Below are 26078 nucleotides of genomic sequence, written 5' to 3'. Positions count from 1 at the left end.
AAAACGGGGGTTGAAAAGAAAAAACGGTTCCGAACCAGAAAAGCTCTAGCACGGAGCTAGAACGGGAGCTGCGTTGGTGTAGGGGCAAGAGAGGAGGACGCTCCAAATCACTGTGAGCAAGACATCAGACAACCGCTTTCGCTGCGTCGCCACACAGCAGCTGATCGGACACAGGATCCAAGATGACATCACTGTGTCAGGTGAGACTAAAGGCCGCTACACACCCACCTGAGACCAAAGAACGCATACCGAAGGCGTCCCAACTTTTACGTCGCCTACGCCGCCCGCCTACGCCGCCCGCCTACGCCGCCCGCTGTATAATGTGTGCTACACTATATCACTAATATTATGTCACATTTGTTTTTGTAATTTATTTCAGATAAACTGTTTGAGGAAAGGCGGATATCATTGGTCTTTGGTGGAGTTTTTTTGGGAGATTTTATACTTCTTGCTCTGCTTGTTGCTATAAAGTTCACAAAATGTTGTGCTAAACAAACCAGCTGTAAAAAAGGTAAAAAAAAACATTTAACAAGATATACAAAAGTACATGTTTAAGTGTGGATATGTTAATAGCTAAATTAGTTCATATTTTTGAACTGATGTGCCATAGACTTGACAGATAGTTGAGTTTGGTTTGTGAAACACTACGTGAGCCTACTTCATCTACAATTTTACATACAATAAATCAGTTTATATTTTAACTCAAAACTCACTTCATCCTTTAATCCAGCAATAAATCAGCACTTTGGACTGAGACACTCCCTGAGTTACATCAGAGGAAACAGAGTTCAGCAGAGGAGGTCTGACAGAGCTCCCCTGACTCACTGCAGAGAGACAGACGGACTGAAAAACAGACGATCAGATTCACCTTCAGACCAAACTAACAACTTCCTCTGAGTTCAGCTACAGGAGAGAAAAGTGGAAACTACAACACTGCTGCTTCAACCTGCTGACCCTCCACCCCCTGAAGGTGAGTCTGACTCCTAACATCACTCAAATACCTGTTAAAACCTGCTAAAAGATAAAATAAAAGTTGGTTGCAAACTGCATTTTGTTGTACTTTGTGCAATGACAATAACGTTTGATCAAATCTTATCTAATCTAATGTAGCTGGAGAGGTGCCAGTTCGCCTTGTAGGCACTGCTGATGTGTCCTTGAGCAAGGCACCAAACCCAACTACCCCCCTTCACGTTCAGATTTTGTATTTCTTTCAGTCAAACCCTGTCCTTGCGCTTAGATTTGCTCTGCTTCTGCTCAAACTGTACGCATGCACTCAGATATATTGCTGCTTGCACAGATTTCCTGTTTTCCAGTTTAAAACCTTCTCCTCGCACTCAGGCTTCTTCTGTGCGATGACTGCGCTTGTCAAATGTCTGCTCTCAGATTTCTGCTCTGCGCTTGGATTTTTTCTGTGCAAAAAACATTTCAAAATCCCTCAACCTGGAGGCCAGGTGAAGTGTCGTCTTGCTGGCGCGTTCGCTTTACTTATTAGAGACAAATTATTGTAGAAACATTTTGCGCTGTTGCTGCAAAATGGAAACTTTGTTGATTATCTATTCCAACTAGCCACTGGATTCAGATAATCAGGGCCGGTTCTAGACAATTTGCTGCCCTAGGCGAGATTTTAGCTCTTTAGCCTTATGGAATATATAAAGAATAAATGAAAAATCTCTACAAAAGACAAATACACTACAAAAACAGAAACGTATTGACATAGGTAATATACATCAAAAAGGCTTCAAATGTATTCAGAAAAAACGTTTGAACATTTTAAAGTAAAATGCTTTAATCTGGTGCACTTTGAGCACACAATTACTAGAGACTAGATCTAGGGGGTACAACTCTAAACACCCATATGAAAAAGATCGGTTTACATTTTAATAATCAAATAAGTATATGAAAATAACCAACAACCCATAGCCAATAACAAATACATGTAACTTATTTTGTTTTTGTTGTTCATTCATATCTTATTTTACCTAGTTAACATTTATTTATTCGTGCATATTTTTTTATCTCTCCAGTTTTAAACGATATTTTTGGTTTACTGTCCTATAGTATACACTGGAATGATTTCAAACCTGTTTATCCCAATAATTATAAAGGTGTACCTTGGAAATATTTGTTTACATAAATTATGATCAAAACCTTTGAGACCCACTGAGATAACTTAGACTAAAGTTAACTACCTAAACACTCAGAGAGTCCTTTACCTCACTGAGCCTCTTAGTCTGACAGGAGAGGACTCTCCCTCCACCCTTGTTGTAGAACATTTTTCTTCTTATATCCGTTAGCGCAGCTAGCACCAGGTGCTAATAACAACAGCGCCGGTACCCGTGCGCCCTCTCTCTCTCCCTCGCTCGCTCCCATGTTCACTCGCACTTTGGCTGTGAGCTGCGGGCGCCTGATAAGCCAACATCCCCCATTTTCATCACTTACAGCGCCCATCGTACAGGGCAAATGAAACGTGTAACCGGGGTGAAAAGGGTGTTACCTTGACTTAATTATGAATATTGTTACATCTAGGCTGAAAATTAGGATGAGCACCAACGGTCAAAACATATTTTTTTCCCTCCCAGAGCAACCAGCGCAGCGCCCCCCCAGATCTAGGCGCCCTGTTCTGACAAAACAATAAAACATAATCAAGGGGAAAGAGGAAAAGGGGCGAGGGGGAGGGGGGGAGAAGGATGTGATGTCTAGAACAGTTAACATTTTGCTGCAGACAGTCTCACACAACTTCAAAGGGGATTTCTTTAAGTTAATAAAGTAATTAAACAATAAAAATACAAGATCAATGGGTCATCAGACACTCATCAAAAGATGGAAATTGTTGGTTTGTGAAAAACAGAAACAAATATGAACCAAAACATAGAACAATGCACTACGTTGTTGTTTCACTGCAGGTTGTGGTTGTTCCTGATACTATCTGTGTCATAATAGAAAACCCTGTGTTGCAATTTTTCCAATTCACTGTACCGCTTCAGCCGGCCGTAGGCCGTGGTGAATGCGGCTATGAAGATGTTATCTACCTTGTTGGGAGGGGAAAGACAATCATCACCATAATACCAGTGTACAAGAGCCGTCCTGTCGTTGAGGAATGAGAAGTACTTAACCTTATGTTTAGCTGAAAACAAGAGGTTAAGAAATTATTCAGGTTTAGTGACGATTTTAGTCTGAGTCAGATTGCTTCTTTGAGCAAATTTAACCCAGAAACTGTTGAGACATAGTTTTGACACTCGTCTTTTGGCTGGATTTGATTTGATTGTATCTGTATCCAGCAAGATGCCTTGATTAGCATGGTAGTCAGCCACATACTTTTGTCTGCTCTCATCATCTGTTGCCTCTGAGGGGTAGCCTGATGCTTCTTGTTTGCCCTTCAAAAATGTGTGCATATAATCAACAAAAATGCTGTTACTTTGCTTTTCAAAATGCCACAGCTCTGTGATCTTGGTCGGCTTGTAACCCATGTGTAAGGCCTTGTTGAACTTATTGTAATTGTTTATATGGCAGGGGCATTGCACATTAATGAACACTTAAAACAATTAAATGTGTCAAGCGTAAATATGCCGGATTTAGCTTTGAGCTACTTTCCATCCGCAGTCCCTCACATAAAACATTTAAGAACATGACAATTATACACATAGCAAAAACAAATACATGATATGCAAAAAGTGCAAGAGAGCAAGATTCCTACACTCTGGTACTTTTACTCAAGTACAAGATCTGAACTTCTCCCACCTCTGACAATAAATCCTGAGTGGTTACCAAAAAAAAAAACCCTGCTCTGAAGGTTATTTTCATTTTACAAATTTTACAAAAACCTTGATAGCTCTCTTGTACAGCTGTTCTATTGGTTTAAGGTTTGTGGCACAAGCAAACGACCAGTTTGTAATACAGTAGTCAATATGGGATAGAATCATACAGTGGAGGTATGACTTTGCAGCATTGACATGTTAAGAAGGGTCTAATTTGTTTTAAAATGTTGCAGGTTGAATTTAATAATTTGATACTTTCTTCATACATGCCTGTTCCGGAATCTGTTATAATAACAGGGCTGCTGCATGGGTATTCTTAAACAAAATCAATAAGGCCCAGCAGGCAGAAGCACACAGCCTAATATATATATTTTTTGTATCGTTTATTTGGCAGGGACATTGCACATTAATGAACACTTAAAACAGTAAATGCATCAAGAGTAAATATGCCAGATTTAGCTTTGAGCTACTTTCCATCCGCAGTCCCTCACATAAAACATTTAAGAAAATGACATTTATAAACATAGCAAAAACAAATACATGATATGCAAAAAGTGCAAGAGAGCAAGAGCAGCATACACTGAAAAAGTAAATTTAACAACGTATATTTCAAGTAGCTTCTACTTACAGTTAAGAAGTGTTTGTTACTAAAGGCACATTTGCATCTTATTACAAATCTCCAGTAAAAAATATTTGGCTTTTCAGGTTGTTTTTACTTGCTATTCTTATCTTTCATTTAATAAATATGTGGGTAATATTTAAATACAATTATTAAGTATCATCAAATGCAATTCTTATATATAAATAATAAAACAGTTTTACACTAAGGCTACTACAAAACATGGAACAGTAGACACTTTTAAATAACACTATTCTGCCCCCGTTCCCGTAGCTGCAGACAGACAACAGGAAGAAAACTCTGCTTCAGAAGTTCTGTTTTAAAGTTTTACCCAGAAAGCACTGTACAATTGGACACACAAGAAAATGTACATTCATTTCAAGCATAGCAATCATTTAACATATCATACATTTCCTGCGTGTCTTAACAACCATATAATAAACGATGCGTTAGCTTCATGCTAACCCCTATGGGAAATTACATTGAAAGGCTAGCGGTTAGCATACGTCATTGCAACTATGAATTCACAGCAATATTTCCACCATTTAACAATGTATCCCTCACACATACTCTTCATTAACAATGTTGAAACAACAGAGCATAGAAACACTTACAGGCATATGTTTTCTTAGACAACAATGCAGAGTAAAAATGTGCATCTGAATACATGTAAGGGGAGTTGACAGGCGACTCTACCCGCATTATGAGGCACTATTTTGGGATACTTTTTTACATTTTCACCCCTTTTGCCTGGTTCTCAAACAACTTTAAGTTTGAACATGTGACTCTGGAGGAATGTAAGGGGAGTTGACAGGGGACTCTACCTGCATTATGAGGCACTATTTTGGGATACTTTATTTCATTTTCATGCATTTTTTGATGGATGAATTTGAACTCATTTTTTTAACTTTTTGCTCAGTCTGACCCAGTTCTGGCCACCGCGTTGCCTGGAGGATAGGACCGAGAGATGACAGACTCTCTGGCCGCCTCACAAGTCACTATTGTTTGACCCTTTCTTTGCTTTACCCCGGTTCTATTACTCTCTCCTCCTTTGACCATAAAACCCGTTTCCTGCTGGGGTGCTGCCTGGTTCCGGGGCACCCTAAGCCCTCTCTTGGTCGGGGCAGCTGGGTGAGTATTATGAATTGATGCCTCGGATATGAGTCTGTCGGCCTGGTTCTTCATAAGCAAAGCTATGCATGAGAGGTGCCCGCGATGGGGGGGGTGCAATCGGCAGATTCAGCAGTTTCTAACAAGACTTTACCGCTGATCAGAACCCTGTTCTCTGGGTAAGACAGCGAGGTGCTGCGCCCTGGGTGTCTGTGAGTCTCAGACCCTGCTAACAGCAGTGACTCTGCTGCCTGCATTTAAACAGATTCAGCAGTTTCTGGTTAAACACTCTATTTTACCCCACTGTATGCTTCCCAGGAGCACCAACATGGATGCTTATTGGAACACTTATTCCTGGGTGTAAAAGCCAGGTGCTGCATGGAGCTCTCTACCCACGTTTCAAACACGTATTCCTGGGTTGCAAAGCCAGGTGCTGCATGCTGCTCTCTGGGTACACTCTGTCTATATTCACACCACTTCTACCCACGTTTGAAACACTTATTCCTGGGTTGCAAAGCCAGGTGTTCTCTGTTCTCTGGGTAAGACAGTGAGGTGCTGCGCCCTGGGTGTCTGTGAGTCTCAGACCCTGCTAACAGCAGTGACTCTGCTGCCTGCATTTAAACAGATTCAGCAGTTTCTGGGTAAACACTCTATTTTACCCCACTGTATGCTTCCCAGGGGCACCAACATGGATGTTTTCCATCAGCACCGGTGAGGCGCTGTCCCCGGCGCTCCGTGAGTGCCCGGGGACCCAGACTTAAGCACACTGCCTCGGACAAAACCCCCATATGCATGACTGCCAGACAAGCGTGCCCCTGGAAACCTAAAACTTTGAAAAGTGTCTGAGTGTCTGGGGGTCAGGAGTCCGCAGTTGGATGCTTAAGGACGGACGGTAGACCACCACAAAATCCACCCCCTTGTTAGTCTTACCAGGGGCACGAGGTTCTGGAGGGTGTGAATATCTGGGTTTAATCCGTGGGGGAGTGCTTAACTGCGGGGGCCCAGGGACTCATGGTGTGCAAGGTTATGGAGGTGTGCATGTCAGGGACACATGCTGGAGGTCTTCATGCCATCCTTCGGGGCTCTGTGAGCCGCCACAGAGAGGTGATTTTCCCGTTCTCTCTCCTGGAAGTATGAAATAAACAGAGTGCCCATTTTAGGGACACATGTTGGAGGTCTCTAGTCCGTCCTTTGGGGGTCTGTGAGGGGACAAATAGAGGGGATTTACCCATTCTCTCTCCTGGAAGTATGAAATAAACAGAGTGCCCATTTTAGGGACACATGTTGGAGGTCTCTAGTCCGTCCTTTGGGGGTCTGTGAGGGGACAAATAGAGGGGATTTACCCGTTCTCTCTCCTGGAAGTATGAAATAAACAGAGTGCCCATTTTAGGGACACATGCTGGAGGTCTCTAGTCCGTCCTTTGGGTCTCTGAGACCCTGCTAACAGCAGTGACTCTGCTGCCTGCATTTAAACAGATTCACCAGTTGATAACACTACTTTAGCCCTGATCAGAGCCCTGTTCTCTGGGTAATACATGGGAATGATGTGCCCTGGGTCTATGGGTCTCTGAGACCCTGCTAACAGCAGTGACTCTGCTGCCTGCATTTAAACAGTGGCAGTGTAGCCACAGTGGATGCCCATTGATCGTGGGTGGGGATGGCCTGGGTATACTTCGAGAAGACATCTGTCATCACAAGCACATTCTCCATCTCGTTCTTGGATGGCTCCAGTATTGTGAAATCCACAGCCAGAATTTGGTTTGGGCGTGCAGCAAGGAGGTGGCCCATGTACGTCCGGGTCGAGGGCTGGGTGTCCTTTCACACTCTTGGCACCAGCGCTTCACATCTTGCTGCATGCCTGGCCAGTAACACCTCCGCCAAACCAAGTTGACAGTCCGTTTCACACCCTGATGTCCATGTTCATGGTGCAGCTGATGCAAAACCTGACTCTTCAATGACAGCTGGAGAACTTCATCACCATCGGGGGAGAAGACTTTGCGATTAAGCACCCCATCTTGCTCCACAATCCGATCCCACTGCTGGATCAGTGCAAGGGTTTCCTTTGACAGCTGACGACATTCAGCAGCATCTGGCCCCTTCTTTCTGGTCCAGAACACCAGAAACTCCTGTATGGTGGAATCAGCTTCCTGTAGGACACAGAGATAGTTCTATTCCTGCTTCGTTTAAAAACAAGTTGGATCCTTTGATTTTGACTGGTCATTTACAGAACATCATGCATACTGTTTTTTTTTACGTGTAACTGTAAGCAAATGTTGTTCAGCCAGTGTTGAACCTTGTCCAATGCCTTTGAGAGACAATATGAGATTATTTCAGTGTTTTCCCGTGTATAAACATGACCGCATCATCGGCATACATTTGCACATTCAACTCAGGACATACATTAGGCAAGTCATTAATGTACAGTGAAAAAAGTAACGGTCCAAGAATGGAACCTTGTGGAACCCCAACAGGGTTGACAAGGTAGGGAGATTTGGCACCGTTGACCAAAACACACTGTTTTCTGTTTGATAAGTAAGACTTGAACCAATGTATTGAAACTGCCGAAAAATTGAAATAAGTCAGCTTTGTAAGGAGCACTTGGTGGTCAACGGTGTCAAATGCCTTCCTGAGATCAAGGAAGACAGCACCTACAAATGGGCTCGTGTCCAACATACATTTAAACCTTTTCCACAAAGACACAGTTAGCTGTCTTAGTGGAGTGGTGAGCACGAAAACCAAACTGCATAGGGTGGAGTGGAGCGAAAACTTTGTCTAAATGTTTGGTGAGTTTTGACACCCATTTCTCAGCTATCTTAGAGACACAGGGGAGGATGAAGAAAGTCTGTAGTTACCCAAACTCCTGTCAATGCTCTATCCTCATCGCTATGCATGCAGGGACCCTTGGTTGTTAAGCTCAGCGCATGTACGACAGAGGGTAAACACGAGCTTACCCGCTGATGTTACGTAAGGCAGCACTAGAAAGTATAGACCCCTCGGGGTGTCTACTGTGGCTCTGATTAACCCAAAATAGCTCGGATGGATCTTTAAAATCTCTGAAGATGATTTCGGGATGGCCTAGAGCAGTGGTCACCAACCAGTCGATCGAGTGTGGAGCGGGTAGATCGCGCACCGTTAAAAAAAAAAGTAGGAGAAAGAAAAGTAAAAAAAAAGAAAAATAATGTTTTTTTTTAATAGAGTTTTTAGATGTAAGCCTATCATCCACCACCCCGTTAGCAGGTGCCACTTGATTGACGTATCTTTGAGACATTCCCTGTTGCTCCCGAAAAGAATAGACTGACTTCAAGTGATGCTGCATATTTTTGAACTAACTGCACTTATGGTAGATACTAACTACCACATTTTTAAAATTATTTTGTACAGGCTAAAGACACAAACATGGACTTAACAATAACATATAGGAGATGACATTCCCATCTCAGACAAAAACAAAACAAAAACAGAAGAAATAAAGATACAGTCAGTAGGTCACTTCAACATTTCACAAACAAAAATAGGTTGACAACCAAATACCACCAAAAACAACCTGGCAAGCATATTTATTGTTCCCTCATTCCCACTCTTCGTTAGAGATAATTATTTCCCATTTCATGGCGTGTTGAGCCACCCTTTGATTTTTTGTAGCAATAATTTTTTCCAAAATAAATTCAATTTCTAATCTACTCTTCAAAAACCTTAAAGTTGACCTATCATGCAAAATGCACTTTTTTATGTCTTTTATACATAAATATGTGTCCCCGGTGTGTCGGGGAACTCACGCAGCGTCAGAAAATGAAACCCTTTCTCTTTTCCTCCGTACCACATCTTTTAAAAACGGGGGTACAACGAGCGGATACAGATTTGCTGCCGATATTACGTAATTTCGGATGGTGGACCCACAGAGAGTTGCTATCAGAAACAATGCCTGACGTGTTTTGGAAGTAATATAGTATTTGTTTACATTAGCATCGCTAACACTCAGAACTAACCTGTACAGAAGAGCACATGTGTTTAAAAAGCAGGAAATAAAAAAAGGAACTCACCTTGTGGTAAACCCGCAAGAGAAAAATTATTTGAGCTCCATACTGTTTCAGAAATAATCCTTGATGTGGTTTAGAACAGGATGGCGTTTTATCACAACAGAATTGAACTTTATCTCCGGTAGAATTCTGATCAGGCATTAGCTCCGCCTCCTCTTTTATTTTTTTCAAGCTAAGGACCCAAGATCCGCGTTTCTCTAAACCGGGCTGGAATATAATTTTCTAATCATAGATCTACCGATCATATATCTATCGATTAGATTTATGATTCAAAAATTATAAAAGTAGGGTAGATGTGGAAATTATCCGACTGAACAAAACGTGATCCGTCTCTTAAATGTGTGTCAACCACAGACCTTATTTCGAGCTATTTTCCAAAATCCTATGCAGAAATTGCATTGCTTTTTAGTCGAAGGAACCCATGCGCAGCTTACTTCCGGGTTTTAGGACGCGTCACTGTGGCACTCTATAGAGCAGCGGTTCCCAACCTGTGGGCCGCGGCCCCCTAGTTGTCCGCGAAGGCATTGCAAGTGGGCCATCACATTATTTTTTTTATTTTTTTTTACAGGCTAAAGACACAAACATGGACATAATAACATATAGGAGATGACATTCCCATCTCAGACAAAAACAGAAAAAAAACAGGAGAAATAGGATCACTTCAACATTTCACAAACAGAAATAGGTTGAAAACCAAAAACCACCAAAAACACAACATGGCAGCATATTTATTGTTCCATTAATTCCACTCTTCGTTAGAGCTCATTATTTCCCATTTCATGGCATGTTGAGCCACTGATAATCTACTCTTCAAACTCCTTAAATTAAGATTACTCCTTGATTGACTTTTAAAAATATGTATTTTAGCCAGAAAAATAGTTGTATTTATTAACTGTGTGCGGTCTTCATCTAAAAGCCCAAATAAAATGTTAAAGGGTGTAAATGTAAATTCAATATTTGCCGCCAAATAATTTGCAAAATATTATGATTTGTGTGGAAACATTTTCATTATTAAGATTTTTTTTAATTGTAACCTAATAGAGTGGCGAAGTCCCTCCCCTTCCGGTGGACCTCCATGGGACCTTATTTCGGAAAAATTATGTATTGAAGTCAATGGAGAGAGAAAGATTATCTTTCGATCCCGTTTGAATTGTGCCACGAATTACACATATGATGTTTGTCAATTTAAAAGATAATTTTGCAAGTCAAAAAAAAAAAAATGTGTCGTAAAACTGTGAAGTAACACATTTGTTTGTGTGAAACGCTCAATGAACTACATCTCTGGTCAACAACACACGTCACCAAGATGGCCGTCACTACTGTCTTGTCAACACAACGATAGACTACCCTCACTATCACCACAATGAAACACGTCCTGAAGAATGTCATGCAAAGCTGCCTGCCTGCCTTCCTTTGATTCTCTCTGAACTGCCTGGTCGTTTTAATGTTTAATGTCAACCATTTGTGCAGATAGCATGAAGTAGAGAAGATCGCTAGCGTTAGCGTTAGCATTTCTCCCCCGGGCTTAAATGGTGTATTATAGAATGATCACACTGGTGACAGTACTCTTCAAAGGGTTCACGAAATATGACTACTACTCTTACTGTTTAACATTTTGGGTTACTTAATGTTACTTCATGTTAAGGCTAATACAAATGACAAGGCTGTAATGCTAACTAACGTGCTAGCTACTAGCTAGCTTGATCCACACACTCCTCTTTCATCAGACGGGAAGCGAAAGAACGAGCAAGACCCATTGCTGGTATAATAACAACCTGGTACTAAGCACACAGGCATCTTGTGAAAGTTATCTTATCTTAGCCAGCGCCATATAGATAGATTCTATCTATATGGCGCTGATCGTATATATACGGTATTATACGTATATCGTAGTGTCTCAATTGTGACATCACTTACGCGACTCTGGGATTTGTAGTCTTTCTAGTTGCGTATTTTTCATAGTCTTATATTTCAACAGTTTTACGACAAACTGTGACTTTTTTGACATGGAAATGATTTTTAAGATTGACAAACATCATATGTGTAATTCATGGCACAATTCAAACGGGATCGAAAGATAGGTTTTCTCTCCCCATTGACTTCAATGCATAATTTTTCCGAAATAAGGTCCCATTACCCGGAAGTAAGTGGGCGTGACTTCGCCACTCTATTTCCTTTCTCTTTCTTGATCCTCCTTAGCAACGGTCATCACATTCCTTAGCAACGGTCATCACAGTCCTATGTCATATATTGGTAAATATAATACAATATACTGGATCATACATTTCCATATATGGGAAAGTAGTCCATATATTTTTAAATATATTGCAATATATGCATGGACCATGTATGGCTATATATTGATACATATAAAAAAAAATGATTGCAATGAAAACAAAAACTGCACTATACATTTTTTTATGTAATAGTTTTATTGAAACACTCATTTATCTTTCATGAGTTACACAAGTTTACATAAAATTGAACAGATATTCATAAACAGTTATCTCACTTCGTTTTGTATAGTTACCCACTTTATATATGAACATATGTTTGATGGTATATATTACAAAAGTACAAATACTCCATTGTCCATTGAATGATGGAAAATAATATACAGTTTATAAATATATACAGACACACACATATATGCACACATATATATATATATGCATATATGCATGCATATTTATATATATGCATATATATAAATATGCATATATATATATACACATATATATAAATATGCATATATACACATATATATATATATATATGCATATCTGCACGCATATATATATGCATATATGCACGGATATATATATATGCATATATATATAAATATGCATATATATACACATATATAAATATGCATATATATATACACATATATATATATATGCATATATGCACGCATATATATATGCATATATGCACGCATATATATATGCATATATGCACGCATATATATATATGCATATATATATATGCACATATTTTTTCATTCTTGAATATACTATAATATACTTACTTCTCATTTCTATTTGTTTAATATATATGTTTATTTTGAAATTGGAAATAACCCAGTACTGAGATATTCTTGGAAATTAAATGAGAATCCATAAAACAGCTTGCGTTTGGATTCTGGTTATGGCCCACCGGCTATTTGGAGTGGAATGCAGCCCATCCACGGCAGACAGCCCAAAAAGTAATCGAATGCGCCACTTCCGGCTGACAGTGGCTGACCTCCGTCTTTGCTAAACAAATATTTTGTATAACTCTCTAAAACGTGTTAACGTTCTCATTGGACACATTACGTGCCAGTGATCATCACCAATCAATCTCACAGATTTCGGGGAGGCCCCCCCCCCTCTCCAGCAATAGATTGATCTGATTGGCAGATTCAAATCTGCGTTGCCGCCTCTGTCTGTTGATGATGGCGCTGTCAAAGAGAAAGCATTCATCAGGTGCTTCGAAACGGAAAATTAAAAAGAAACGAGAGGAAAATACAGCACGAGAGTCAGGTATGTGTGTGAGCATTTAAAACAATTTTAAATTGAAATAATTCTGCATGTACACTACAAGTAGTCTAGTTGCTTAATCCGTATGTCCCGTCTCTCAGCACTACAACAGCTACATTAGCTAACGTTAGTTAAATTAGCTATGTTAGTTCCCTCGTGTATAAGTGTATAACCGGTCCGCAGCTTTGTGAACATTCAATTTAGAAGATTTTCGATGTTACAGTCAACTGAAGTCGACCCAAAACAGCCAAAAATAACGGACCTTTAGATCGCTAACATTTTAGCATAAGTCAATGGAGTTTAACATTGCGGAAATTTGCCTCACGGCTAACGGACATTTTCTGACTGGTGAAGATGATGAGCTAGTTAAGTAATGTAACCACAGTTAGTCTATGTGTATTGATGTTAGTAAATATGTAGGCTAACATTAGTTAGGCTATGTGTTGTGGACTAATGCATTCAAGTTAGTTCACATTTTAGTTGTTATTGCCCCTGCTGACAATTGTGTGGATAATATGTAGCCTACAGTCAATGGAATTTCACATTTTGCTCTCCAATGTATGTTATTTTAATGTTGACCCATAATACTATATCTATATATTTTACAGGAGCATTGTTGAAATTCATAGGTCGAACTAAGCCTGCAGAACCACAAGTCAAGAGGACAGAGGAGCCAGATAGCAGTGGTGACTGAGGCAGAAGAAATAAGGAGAGAGGGCCCATGCAGAGAGGCAGACATCAGTAGTGAGGAATCAGACCCAAAAGACACGAGGACAGAGGAGCCAGATCGCAGTGGTGAGGAACGCACTGTCATTTAATTTCACTGTAATTTTATTTTTCACATATCACTTTATTCACTCTTCAGCTTAGTTATTTATTCAGTTATTTTATTACTGGTACTGCTAATTGCACTATGCGTATTGTTGTATATTGTATATACGTATGTATTTACTACTACTACTTACAAAATCGAGGGTTGTAGCTTAGTGTCAGTACATATTTCAGGGTTTTTCTATGCCTTTGTTCATCTAAATTCTAATACTCATAGACGACTACAACTCCTGCTGATGCCGAGGCCCAGTTCTCCCTTCCCACCACCCCAGGCTCATTTTGCTAGGTAAAACTCTCATTCAATAAAAGTAGTCTTTTAAAGGTGGGGTAGGTCATTTTGGAGAAACCGGCTTGAGTGCCCTAGAATTTGAAAATACACAGCCGGAAAAAATCTGCCACTTCCTTACAGAGCCCCTCCTCCAACACACACGAACACGCACATGACCAATGAGGGCACGAGATAAGTTTGTGCACAGATGGAAGGCTGACAGTCAGGTAGGCCCCAGTCATCCAGTCATTCATAATTCCATTGTTGAGGTATACTAAAATAGATTTATACTGTGCAATTTTCCAAACTCACATTGGTTTCGCATTCAGCATCTCTGTAAAGTATGTGTATTCAGCAGTATTCACTCTCTCCACTAAACGACTCGTTGGAGCTCTTGCCCCCCCCTCCCTGTGAGCCTAGTGTGCTCCAATTGGTCAGCTCGGCCACTCTGTTCTGATTAGTCAACCACCAGAGAGGCTCCGCCCATGTCTAACAGTGCTTTTTTCGGCTCGCTCTCGGAACATCAGTCTTATAATGGCGTCGGTACAGCCGTATATTTTATACGCTAACTAACCGAACTGTACCTACAACTGTTGTTATAGAAGAGTAAGTTATTTTTACCTGTAATAAACTACTACTGTTTGATGAGAAATCAAATCATGGTTTGCTATATATGAATGATATGTTATAGGAGCAAATAATTCAGGGAAGAAAGGATAGGCCTACTAAGTATTTCCATCAAACTTTATTTTTAGAAATGTACAAAATGAACATGCGTAAATATACATATATACACTGTATATCATCCATTCCTCCCCTTATAGGCGTTTTTGGCATCTTGCCTATCGCAGCTTTGTAAGCGGCTGCCGGGGCTTTTTAGGACGAGGCATCAGAGTGGGTCATCCCGTGTGTGTGTTGTCCGCCAGATACGCCAGGAGTTTCCTGATCTGGCTGGACGAAATCAAATGCAAATCACAAAATATTAGAGAAACTTAGTTGTTTTAGATTCGTTAGTAGTAGTTGTGGTAGGAGTGTGGATCTATCTAATCCATCTATCTAATCAACACAGTAAGCTTGCCAGCTAATATGCTAACCTAGCTTTCTTGTTTACCTTGGTAGCGAACACGATATGAACGGTATCTCGGAGGAACGGCAACTATAATGTACTGTAATAAAACTACTATGAACAAAAGCTAGTGGTTCATATTAGGCTAGCAATAACGTGTTTATAATTGCAATCTTATACGGGTAGTCTGCTACGTTCGGTCATTCATTGTAACTGGCATGAATACGATGTTTTCCGCTAGCATGTATAGCTAGCCTCATTAGCTAGCCAACTGTAATGTACCCAGAGTATACTGTATGAGTATTCCGTGTGTGAATGCAGACATTCTCCTGCCATGACAAACATGTAAGGCCATCTGCTGACATTGTAGTTGATATATTTAAACGCTAGCAACGTCGTTAGCCCAGTAAGCACTGTGTCAAGTGTTTTCCCGAGCAAACCCATGTCTAGCTCCGTTGGTAGCCTTGTTGTTTAGCTCGGTAGCATACACGCTCGGAACGCCAGCTATAATGTAATTACGTTTTGCAACTGACCGTACGGTAAATCACCTGGAGTATACTGTCTATGAGTATTTTGTGTGTGAATGCAGACATTCTCCTGCTATGAGATACATGTATGTAAGGCCATCTGCTGATATTAGAGTTGATATGGAAACGCTAGCAACTTAGTTAGCACAGTTAGCACTGGCTTAGCAGTCCGAAACATCTTTACACATTTAAACAGTCGTGGTAGATACCTTGTTTGGGAGACATTCCTAACGAAATGAAGTGCCAATCACAAAATATTAATGAAACTTAGTTGTTTGATGTTCGTCAGTTTGCCAGCTGGATTACAATGCTAATCTACGTTTGCTAGTTGTTCAGTTGTTCAATATGCTATACTATACTATGAACAACAGATAGTGGTTCATATTAGGCTATCAAGCACATGTTTACAATTGCAATCTTATATGGGTAGTCTGCTACATTCATTGTAGCTGGCATAAAAACAATGTTTTTCCGAGCAGACATTCTCCTGCTATGAGATACATGTATGTAAGGCCATCTGCTGATATTAGAGTTGATATGGAAACGCTAGCAACTTAGTTAGCACAGTTAGCACTGGCTTACCAGTCAGAAACACGTTTACACATTTAAACAGTCGTGGTAGATACCTTGTTTGATAAATACACAAATAACAATGCAAACTTACAGGTTGTGTACCCGAATCTTCCCCTGCTCCAAACGGTCCAAACAAACTAGGAATAGCATCGTCCTTCAGTTTCAAATGCTGTGCATATCCGGCCTCAAACTGGGCAATGTTTTGGAAGCTTTCGTCTGTGAAATGCCGCGCACACAGTAACGTTCTTCGAACCTCTGAAGGAACAGTGTTAAAAAGACATTTCAACCACTGACTTGGTCGTGGTTCTTCCGTCGGTAGGACAAACAGCTCAGATTTCTCCTCACATTTCAGGAAACAGGTCTTTGGCAGTGGCATGACTGGATCGATTGTGAACTGAACCAGAGCTTCCAACAGTAAATGTTAGGCTGGCAGAGGGTGCGGCCAGCGCCGCTGGGTGTGGCCATAGCTCTACCGGATTGGTCCATTTTGTTCCGGGTACCGCATGACATCATGCGGTACCCAGAAGAATCAAATGGGCAGTGACGTATCTCCAACGAGGCGTTTTGGGGAGGTATTTTCTGTGTTAGAGTTTTACTCGCTACAGGGTGTACTTTGAGGGTTTTGACTCTGCACACCGTTTACATGCATAAAAACCTTCATAACACACAAGGGGACGGGTAATAACCGGAAAAGCATGGCATGGGCCCTTTAATATAGATATTACGGATATTGTTATAATTCCTGCTGTCTTTTGTGAACTTCTAATTATTTGTAATTGTTCTGTTCCACAGATGCTGTAGTAAACCACCATCCAGGGACCAAGACATCAGATATAAGAAAATCCATTAACACAAGAATTTGTGAGTTAAGGCACCAGGTGAAGCAAAAAAACAAGATGGACGATTAAATAGGGTACAAGACTGTTTGGCCCTGTTCTGGACCTTGTTTTAATGAGTGATCAGCTCATGTTTAAAGTTGTCACCAGGTGAAACAAAAAACAAGATTGTTAAATAGGATAACAGACTGCTCTTTTTGGCCCTGTATGAAATAACAATGCATCATTTATTAACTATACCTATACAAAATGTAATACATTTTCCCTTCATTATGTAATAACACCTCCTTTTGTAATCATTTGCCCATTATGTAGTAAACAAGTTCAATGCAAATATGTAATACATGTCGCCACATTTTGAAATATATTATTACATATTGCTGTGGTTATTACAAAATGAGTTGCAAACAATAACATTACAACTGTTTATTTATTTATTCAACCATGAATCATCCTTACTCATAATTTAAAAATATTTCAGTAGAATATCTTTCATTGGCCAAAACTAGATCAAGTGTTACCATATTCATTAGCCAACATGTATATCAACATCAATTTTGGGATATATTTACAGTTTGGTTATGGTTACATAATGAATATTACAGTTTTTTAAAAGGGCAACTCATGCATTTTGTAATAACCATTGCAAAATGTAATAATTTATTACAAAATGCAGGGAAATGTATTTTATATTGCGTTCAGGCTGTTACAGAATGCAGCAGGTTATTAGAAAATGTGGGTTTTATTACATAATTACGTGGAAATTGTCTTGAGTCATTACATAATGTGTTGTTTATAGGCCTTTTCTTTTATTCTTTCCTTGTCCTTCTTTTAATGAGTATTTTGATAACTGTTACACATTGATAGAAAAAAACAAATTAAAGATTTTTTTTTATCAGAACATGCATTTCTCCTCATTGTGAACATATATTGCACTCATGTTCGGAATATATGGTACGTACATGGTCTTTTATAAATCTGAATATATAGTGCATACATGTCCTCATATAATTGTGAATATATAGCGCGTACATGTCCCCATATAATTGTGAATATATAGTACAAACATGTCCCCATATAAATCTGAATATAGAGTACATACATGTCCCCATATGAATGTTAATATATAGTAAATGTATGTTCACATATATACACAACCAATATATTATATATATTTACATATATTACTCAATATATGGAAAGCGGCAATTACTGATGTATTATCCCATATATTGCAATATATTAACTAAATATATTATTCTATATATCAATATATTGTAATATATTAACACAATATATTATTCTATATATCTTCAATATATTTTGTAGATATGAATAAATATGTTTTTCATGTTGATTATTAATCAGTATCAGTTGGTGTAGCCAACAGCAAGATTTATTTTATAAAATCTTTTCAATTAACCAGTAAATCAGAAAACAAAATAATGCAATATATTGACAGTTAATATATGGGGAAATATATTTTCTTTGCGGAAGGGCTGGCCCACCTTCATCTGCGCCCCCACGCGATCCGGTGCTACCAGGATGACTGACAGACGACTGACTCACTCTCCCCAGGAGAGGGAGAATGAGACGCAACGGGGGAAAGGCGTAAAGCAGCTTCTTTGGAGAACCACAGTGCGCAGTGGGTGTTGCGCCGGCTGGCGAACAGATCCACCTTTGCTGTCCCGAACCGGGCCCAGATACGCTTCACCACCTCTGGGTGAAGCGCCCACTCATCTGGCAGGGGTCCGCCCCTCGACATGAGGTCGGCCCCCCTGTTCTCCAGACCCGGAATGTGGAGGGCTCTCAGAGACAACATCACCTCTGCAGCCCATAACCACAATTTCTCCGCTATGGTCAACAAAGCGGCGGAGCAGACTCCGCCCTGTCTGTTGATATATGCCACTGTGGTGCTGTTGTCACTCCTGATCATTACATGTTTTCCCTGGATTAAGGGTTTGAAATGTTGGAGGACTAATACTACTGCCCGTAGCTCTAGGAGGTTGCTATGCCGCGTCTCTGTTAGAGACCAGCGCCCTCCTATAGCTCTCCCCAGGCAGGTTTCCCCCCATCCCATTCCGGATGGATCCGTGAACACTGAGATGTGGGAGGTCACCCGTCCCAGCAGGGACCCCCTCCGGAGGTGATCCGGGGACCCCCAGAACCGGAGGTTGCCCCCCACCGAGGGGGGGATGGTCACCAGCCGCCGTTTGTGTCTCTTGAGATCTAAACACAGGCTGGAGAACCACCTCTGCAGGCGGCGCATATGCAGTAACCCCAGCGGGACCACAACGTGAGCCACTGCCATGACAGTGACTGCATAACAGTCAAATCCGTCACTGTTACCCCCTGTCGCAGTCTGCAAACTGCCTGTAGCAAGGAGGCCTGTCTGCTCTCTGACAGGGTGGCGCGTAGCCTGCCTGCATCAAGCACCACTCCCAAATACAACACCTGTTGTTGAGGTATGCATACTCCTCCATCGCTACACCACAGCCAGAGCTTTAAGGTCGGCTGACCAGCTGCTGCTGGTAGTGCCCAAGACCAGGCTCAAAACCCGAGGTCACAGAGCCTTCGCAGCAGCCCCCGCTCACTCCCGAGGAGGCTTCCCACTCCTCTGCTCAGAGCTCTCTGCAGGGCACGGAGGACACCTCCATGGCGGCCATTATTCGTGCGGCCCTGGCACGCTTGCAGCTTCAGGTTCCGCAGGCCGACTCGGCTCAGGCTAGCGCCTTCTTCTGGCATAACCCTGCCCCTGTCACTCTCACTGTTCCTCCATCAGAGGAGTACCTGAGGGAGCTCCATGCATGCTGGAGAGACACCAGGGCCCTCTCCCACTCTGCTGCCATGCAGGATCCGGCCAGGGGGGGGCTGGGTCGCATGCCATCCATTGAGCCTGCCATCGCCTCCCCGATTCTGGCTCCTGATGAGGCTCCAAGGCCTGATGCCAGGTGCCCTCAGCCTCAGTGCAGGGTCACAGACAAACTGCTCTGTGAGGCCTACGACGCAGCAGCATGCATGGGTCGTATCGGGAACTCCCTCTCCCATCTGATGCTGGCTGTCTCTACCTCGTATTAGGGAAGTAAAAAAGACTCATGTACATTCTGTGGACTTTTACATTAGTGGTGCGGGTGCCCAATTGGACAGACCAAAATGTACCCTTATCTTGCAAAAATGTGCACCTAAAATAAGCCTGGGTGATCCACGCATAGGCACCGCCGGGGGCTTCCACATGGAAAATAAATTGGGGTCAGACGAGCTTTCCCCTCAGAGATAGAAAATATTAAATGTTTTGGGATTTTTTGCGTAATTCATTAAATGTCCACCAGATGGCAGCATAGTGTCCAATTGATGGAATTCACTATATACACTCAATTCTCCGTGTATTGGACATGATTTGTACAATTCAGGGACATTTTCAATACAAAAAAAAGGCCATTAAATGGACAGTCTAAAATTAGGTTTAAATAGGCAGGAAAATTGTTTCAAATGTCGGAGAAAGTGTATTAAATAGTGAGATACTTCCAGGGCACATCACTTGAAAAGGCAGGAACAGTGTTTGAATCATGGGTAAAAGTTGTTTAAATAGTATGATACTTCCAGGGCGCATCAGGAAAGGTGTTTGAATCCTGGGTAAACATTGTTTAAATAGTCTGATACTTCCAGGGGGCATCACAGCACTTGACAAGCCAGGAAAGGTGTTTGAATCATGGGTAAACATTGTTTAAATAGTATGATACTTCCAGGGCGCATCACAGCAATTTACAAGCCAGGAAAGGTGTTTGAATCCTGGGTAAACATTGTTTAAAGGGGACCTAGCATGCAAAATGCACTTTTGTACGTCTTTTATACATGAATATGTGTCCCCGGTGTTCCAGGGAACTCACCAAGTGTCAAAAAACACAACCCTCTCTATTTTCCTCCATACCCAAATCTCTAAAAACGGGGCTGCAACGGATCTGATAAAAACTGATCCAGATTTGAACATGTCACTGACGTCAGGACGGTGGCGCTACGGCTATTGGGCCAACTCTCCACCTATCAGGGGAATGTGGGGTTGGGCCACGGCCGGCCATTGCCACTCGAAAGCGCTGGAGATGCTGTAGTACATGTACCTCCCCGAGGCAAGCGTTTGCTCCTGCTGTTGTAATTCAATGCAATCCCTCCCCGTAGAGGCAAGCACTGTAATTCTCTCCGGTTAGTCCACCAGCAGATGACAAACACCCACCTCTCCGCCTCTTCCAAGGAACGAGGGGACCGTGCGGCAGAGTTTCAGTTAGGTTTTTTTTCGCCGGTCAAGATGTCCGTTAAAGTTTAAATCTTCCAGACAAAATTAGAAAAGTGCCGGTCAAAGGTCTTCTTTGTTATTTATTGAGCTTTAAAACAAATGAATAACGACTCTACACAGCAAATTCTGTGGTGTGAAATAGTGTAGATTTTTCAGTGTCAATTATTTCGAGTTGATAAGTGTTGATTTGGGTGTTCTTTTAACACTTGCAGTGCTGAAAAAGCTCTAAAGCCGGTGTTCTTTAAGGGAGTTGATTGCATGCACTCTAGTTGGAGTTAATTACACTTCCGGTTTTAGTGCGCCTTTTTACTTCATCTCATGGCGGAGAACAACCTGTGTCTGGAAGGGGATACATTATTTCAAAAAGGTAAGGACCAACATATTCAATCATTTATGCTGATCATTTTTGTATTAAAAGTATGTATAAACGTCACGTAGGGAGGGTGTGACTCAAATGTGTCAAGGCTGGTGTGGAGGCTTTTCCTGGCATGACTCTCACTAGTATTACATTGCGCAAAGTCATGTGTAATTTGCATGCAGCCATGACCATAAGCGGGAAATCAGGTGGAGATGAGTTGCAGCTGTGTTAGTCAAAACGTTCCAAAAACGCCATTGAGTTCAGTCAGCGCGAGTGATTAAGGTAAAGATAGATAGCTACTGATGTTGGAACGGTTATTACAATTTTCAATAATATTCGTTTTACGTTGTCTTCTCTTGTTCTTACCACTCGTGGTCTAGCTGCTAGCTAGCTCTATGCTAACGCTAGCTCGATGCTATCGCTGTACACAATACTTGCCAGTCCTTGGTAAGCCATTTAAGAATGGATCACAGTATCTATCCTAGCAGCAGGTTTAAGTTGGTTTGTGCACAAGATCGTTGTAGGCGTCAGTTTTTATCATATTCAGGTTTAAAAAAACATTTAAATAGTGTTCATGAGAGGGATTTATGCCAAAGTGGTGATGCAGCAAACTCTCAGTCATGTCTACCTATTTGTCACAGTCTCCAAGGTACTTCACATGTTGCTCAAACAAATGTCACACATGGCCTAAATGCTGGGTGTTTTGAGGACAATGGATCAAATCTCTACAAAGAACATACCAAAAATATTTGTGCTTCAATTGTTGCTAAACTCCAAGGAAGTACTATGGCAAGTCATTTTGTTTCAACAATTGTTAGTGATTTGGAAGAACTTGCCACTGGACTGCACTCCAAAGTTAAGCAAGAAATACTGTCTGCGGTGCCTACAGATGATCCTGTAAGATCTAGATCAAATGTCCATAGGATATCATTGGGATACATCACCTTTAAACCATATTGCATATGGACCACTGAAACCATTTAATTCGGATGAGGATAGTGAGAGGTTTTCTCAAGCTCTGCATGCTGCTGTACCAAAAGACATCTTCTCTACTAACTGGGTTACAATCAGTGGGACAGAGTACAGGACAGGACTAGTCATTTGCATTGAGGTTGAGGATGGAATGCCTGTTTTTTGCAAAATAAACAAGGTCCTTTTAGTTGATAGTGCTATCTACTTTCTTGTGAAAAAGCTTGTGGTTGACCATTTTAGTGAACATTTTCATGCATACAAAGTATTTGAAAGTGATGAAAAATATGTAATCAAAGCAGAAAGCCTTGTCATATATAAGCCCTTTGACTTACAAAGTGCTTATGGTGGAGATGAGAGCGAATATGTCGTGCCTTTGTTTTATTTTTAAATGTGCATATACTTACTGTATAGTTGTGTACATAAACTAGTCCTCTCTGTGTGTCACATGTCCTGACCAGTTGTCAGTTGTTTCTTTTGAAAAACAAAATGTGCATTATGCTGTGCTGGATAGAGTGGAGAGATACATTATCTGTAACATGTTTACGACGCCTGTTAAGTGCAGATACTGTAATTTTTGCAGTGTTGAATAAAAAAGGACAACATTGAGAGTTTGTAATGATTTATTAAATATTCTTAAGTCTTGTGGAAGTCAACAAATGTATCTAAATGTAAATAGAGCTAATAGATTTAACCTATAGAGATTGTGTTTTTCGTAACAATTATTTGTGTGTACAGTGCATAGATTAATATTGTAAAATAATACCATTTCAGATATAAAACACTGAAGGTTCAAAATTAACACTCACAGTGCAGGGGAATAACACAATTTAGTGTTAAAAATACACTTTCCTGTGTAATTGAACCACTTTCTAAATTATATAAATCAACACTCCCAGTGTAAAGCAATAACCATTTAGTGTTAAAAATGGTTATAAAACAACACTGTCAGTGTTAGATAATTAACACTATTAAAGAGTTAAAATATTAACACTTTCCAAAGTGTAACTTTAACTCCCAATTGGTGAGGATTATATAAACACCAAGTAAGTGTTGATTTTAACTCTATAAGAGTTAAATTAACACTTACAATTTTGCTGTGTATATAATAATATAATAAAAGACGGAGGACAGAGATCTCTTTTTCTCCCCCTCTTCTGACAGCCCAGCAGCTGATCAGAGCATGCTCCCCTCTCCTGCAGGGGGGCGTGGTCAGCTGCAGCTCACAGGATCAGCCCCCTGCAAAAACAGGGCTGGAAAGAGCAAATGGAGCGAAATGAGGCATGGCTAAAATGCAGGATCTGTTTGGCATTTTGAAAAAAAAACTATATTTATATACTTTATATAGGTATGGCCCTACAATATATTGTTCAAATATAGCACGATAGGTGTCCTTTAAACTTAAAAAGTTAATTCAGCACAACAACAACACAGAGTGCATTGTTGACTTGTTGTTTAACCCTTCACGTGACTCAGATTCCACTCTTTCTTACTACAATATATTGTTCAAATATAGCATGATAGGTCCACTTTAAATAGTATGATACTTCCAGGGCGCATCACAGCACTTGAGAAGGGAGGAACAGTGTTTGAATCATGGGGTAAACGTTGTTTAAATAGTCTGATACTTCCAGGGCGCATCACAGCACTTGACAAGGAAGAAATAGTGTTTCACATGTCGGAATAAGTGTATTGTATATGTACATGTATTGTACTCTACTGTACAATACAGAGACATATACAATACTAAATAAAGTATATAAATTGGACATGAAGCAGGCTTCAATAAAGCACTTGACAAGGCAGGAACAGTGTTTCACATGTTGGAATAAGTGTATTGTATATGTACATGTATTGTACACTACTGTACAATACAGAGACATATACAATACTAAATAAAGTATATACATTGGACATGAAGCAGGCTACAATAAAGCACTTTACAAGGGAGGAACAGTGTTTCACATGTTGGAATAAGTGTATTGTATATGTACATGTATTGTACACTACTGTACAATACAGAGACATATACCATATTAAAGTACATTAGTTGGACATTAAGCACTTTAATTTGTATGTACATGTCTATGTGGTGTACAACAGTGTACAATACAGAGACATACACCATACAAATTAAAGTACATTAGTTGGACATCTAATCCTGGGTAAACATTGTTTAAATAGTATGATACTTCCAGGGCGCATCACAGCACTTGACAAGCCAGGAAAGGTGTTTGAATCCTGGGTAAACTTTGTTTAAATAGTATGATACTTCCAGGGCGCATCACAGCACTTGATGCCGGTTGCATCTCACCACCGGGAGTTCTTGAGGCTTGCCTTTCAGGGCCGACACTATCAGTTCCGGGTGCTTCCCTTTGGTCTCTCCGTCTCTCCCTCTCTCCAAGGGTGTTCACCAGGGTCGTGGCGGCAGCTCTCGCACCCCTGCAGGCGCAGGGCGTGAAGGTCTTGCCGTATTTAGACGATTGGCTGGTTTCGCCTTTTATCTCACGTAGCCCGGGTGGGTCTAACAGTAAACACCGGGAAGAGTTGCCTGGACCCTTCCCAACAGGTCACTTACCTGGGGATGGTCCTAGATTCGGTCGCCATGAGGGCCTACCTGTCACCTCGTCGTGTGGACGACATTTTCCACCTTCACCCCATCTTCAGGCTGGGCAAGACCTGAACTTACATTCAGTTCCTCCGGCTCTTGGGCGGACTGACGGCTGCCTCAGCCGTTGTGCCCTTAGGCCTGCTGTCGCTGCGCCCCATGCAAATGTGGCTGAACAGCCTTCACTTGGACGCCAAGTTGCACAGGTACAGAAGAGTCAGGGTGTCTCAGCGGTGCCTCCACTCTCTGTCCCGCTGGAGGGACAGGGCCTATCTATTGATGGGCGTGCCCAGGGGCGCCATCCCATCCCGCCGGGAGACTGTCAATGCAGATGCATGTCTCTCAGGGTGGGGTGCAGTGTGGCAGGGCAGGACTGTTCAGGGTCAGTGGTCTGCCCAGGAGGGTGCACACCATGTCAACGTGCTAGAGCTTCGGACTGTGCAGCTTGCACTCACACACTTTTTACCCCAACTGGGGGGCAAGCATGTGCTTGTTCCTTTGGACAACATGCCCACTGTTGCCCATACTGCAGTCCCTTCTAGATAGTGGGCGTTCTCACTCCACTTTGAGAGTTTATGTGGCTGCTATTTCTGCCCGACATGTTCGGGTCGACGGCGCCACGGTGGGGTGCCACAGGTCGGTGTCCCTCTTCCTGAGAGGGGCTTTACGGTAGCACCCCGAGGGCTCCGGCTTGGGACCTGCCCCTACTGCT

At 41.3% G+C, this 26078-nt stretch overlaps 1 protein-coding gene across 1 annotated transcript in view; it reads left to right on the top strand.

Annotated features, from left to right (window-relative positions):
• The first annotated feature begins 826 nt into the window (after nt 1-826).
• LOC117475663 (nuclear factor 7, brain-like) overlaps nt 827-26078 on the top strand; it is an 863632-nt gene continuing 838380 nt past the window's right edge. The window contains exon 1 of the mRNA XM_034121990.1: nt 827-970. The gene's annotated coding sequence lies outside the window, so the exon portion shown is untranslated. The remainder of the gene's footprint in view (nt 971-26078) is intronic.

This window comes from Trematomus bernacchii, unplaced genomic scaffold (assembly GCF_902827165.1).
Source record: "Trematomus bernacchii unplaced genomic scaffold, fTreBer1.1, whole genome shotgun sequence".
In the NCBI taxonomy this organism is placed as follows: Eukaryota; Metazoa; Chordata; class Actinopteri; order Perciformes; family Nototheniidae; genus Trematomus; species Trematomus bernacchii.
This window is presented reverse-complemented; position numbering and strand designations above follow the sequence as displayed.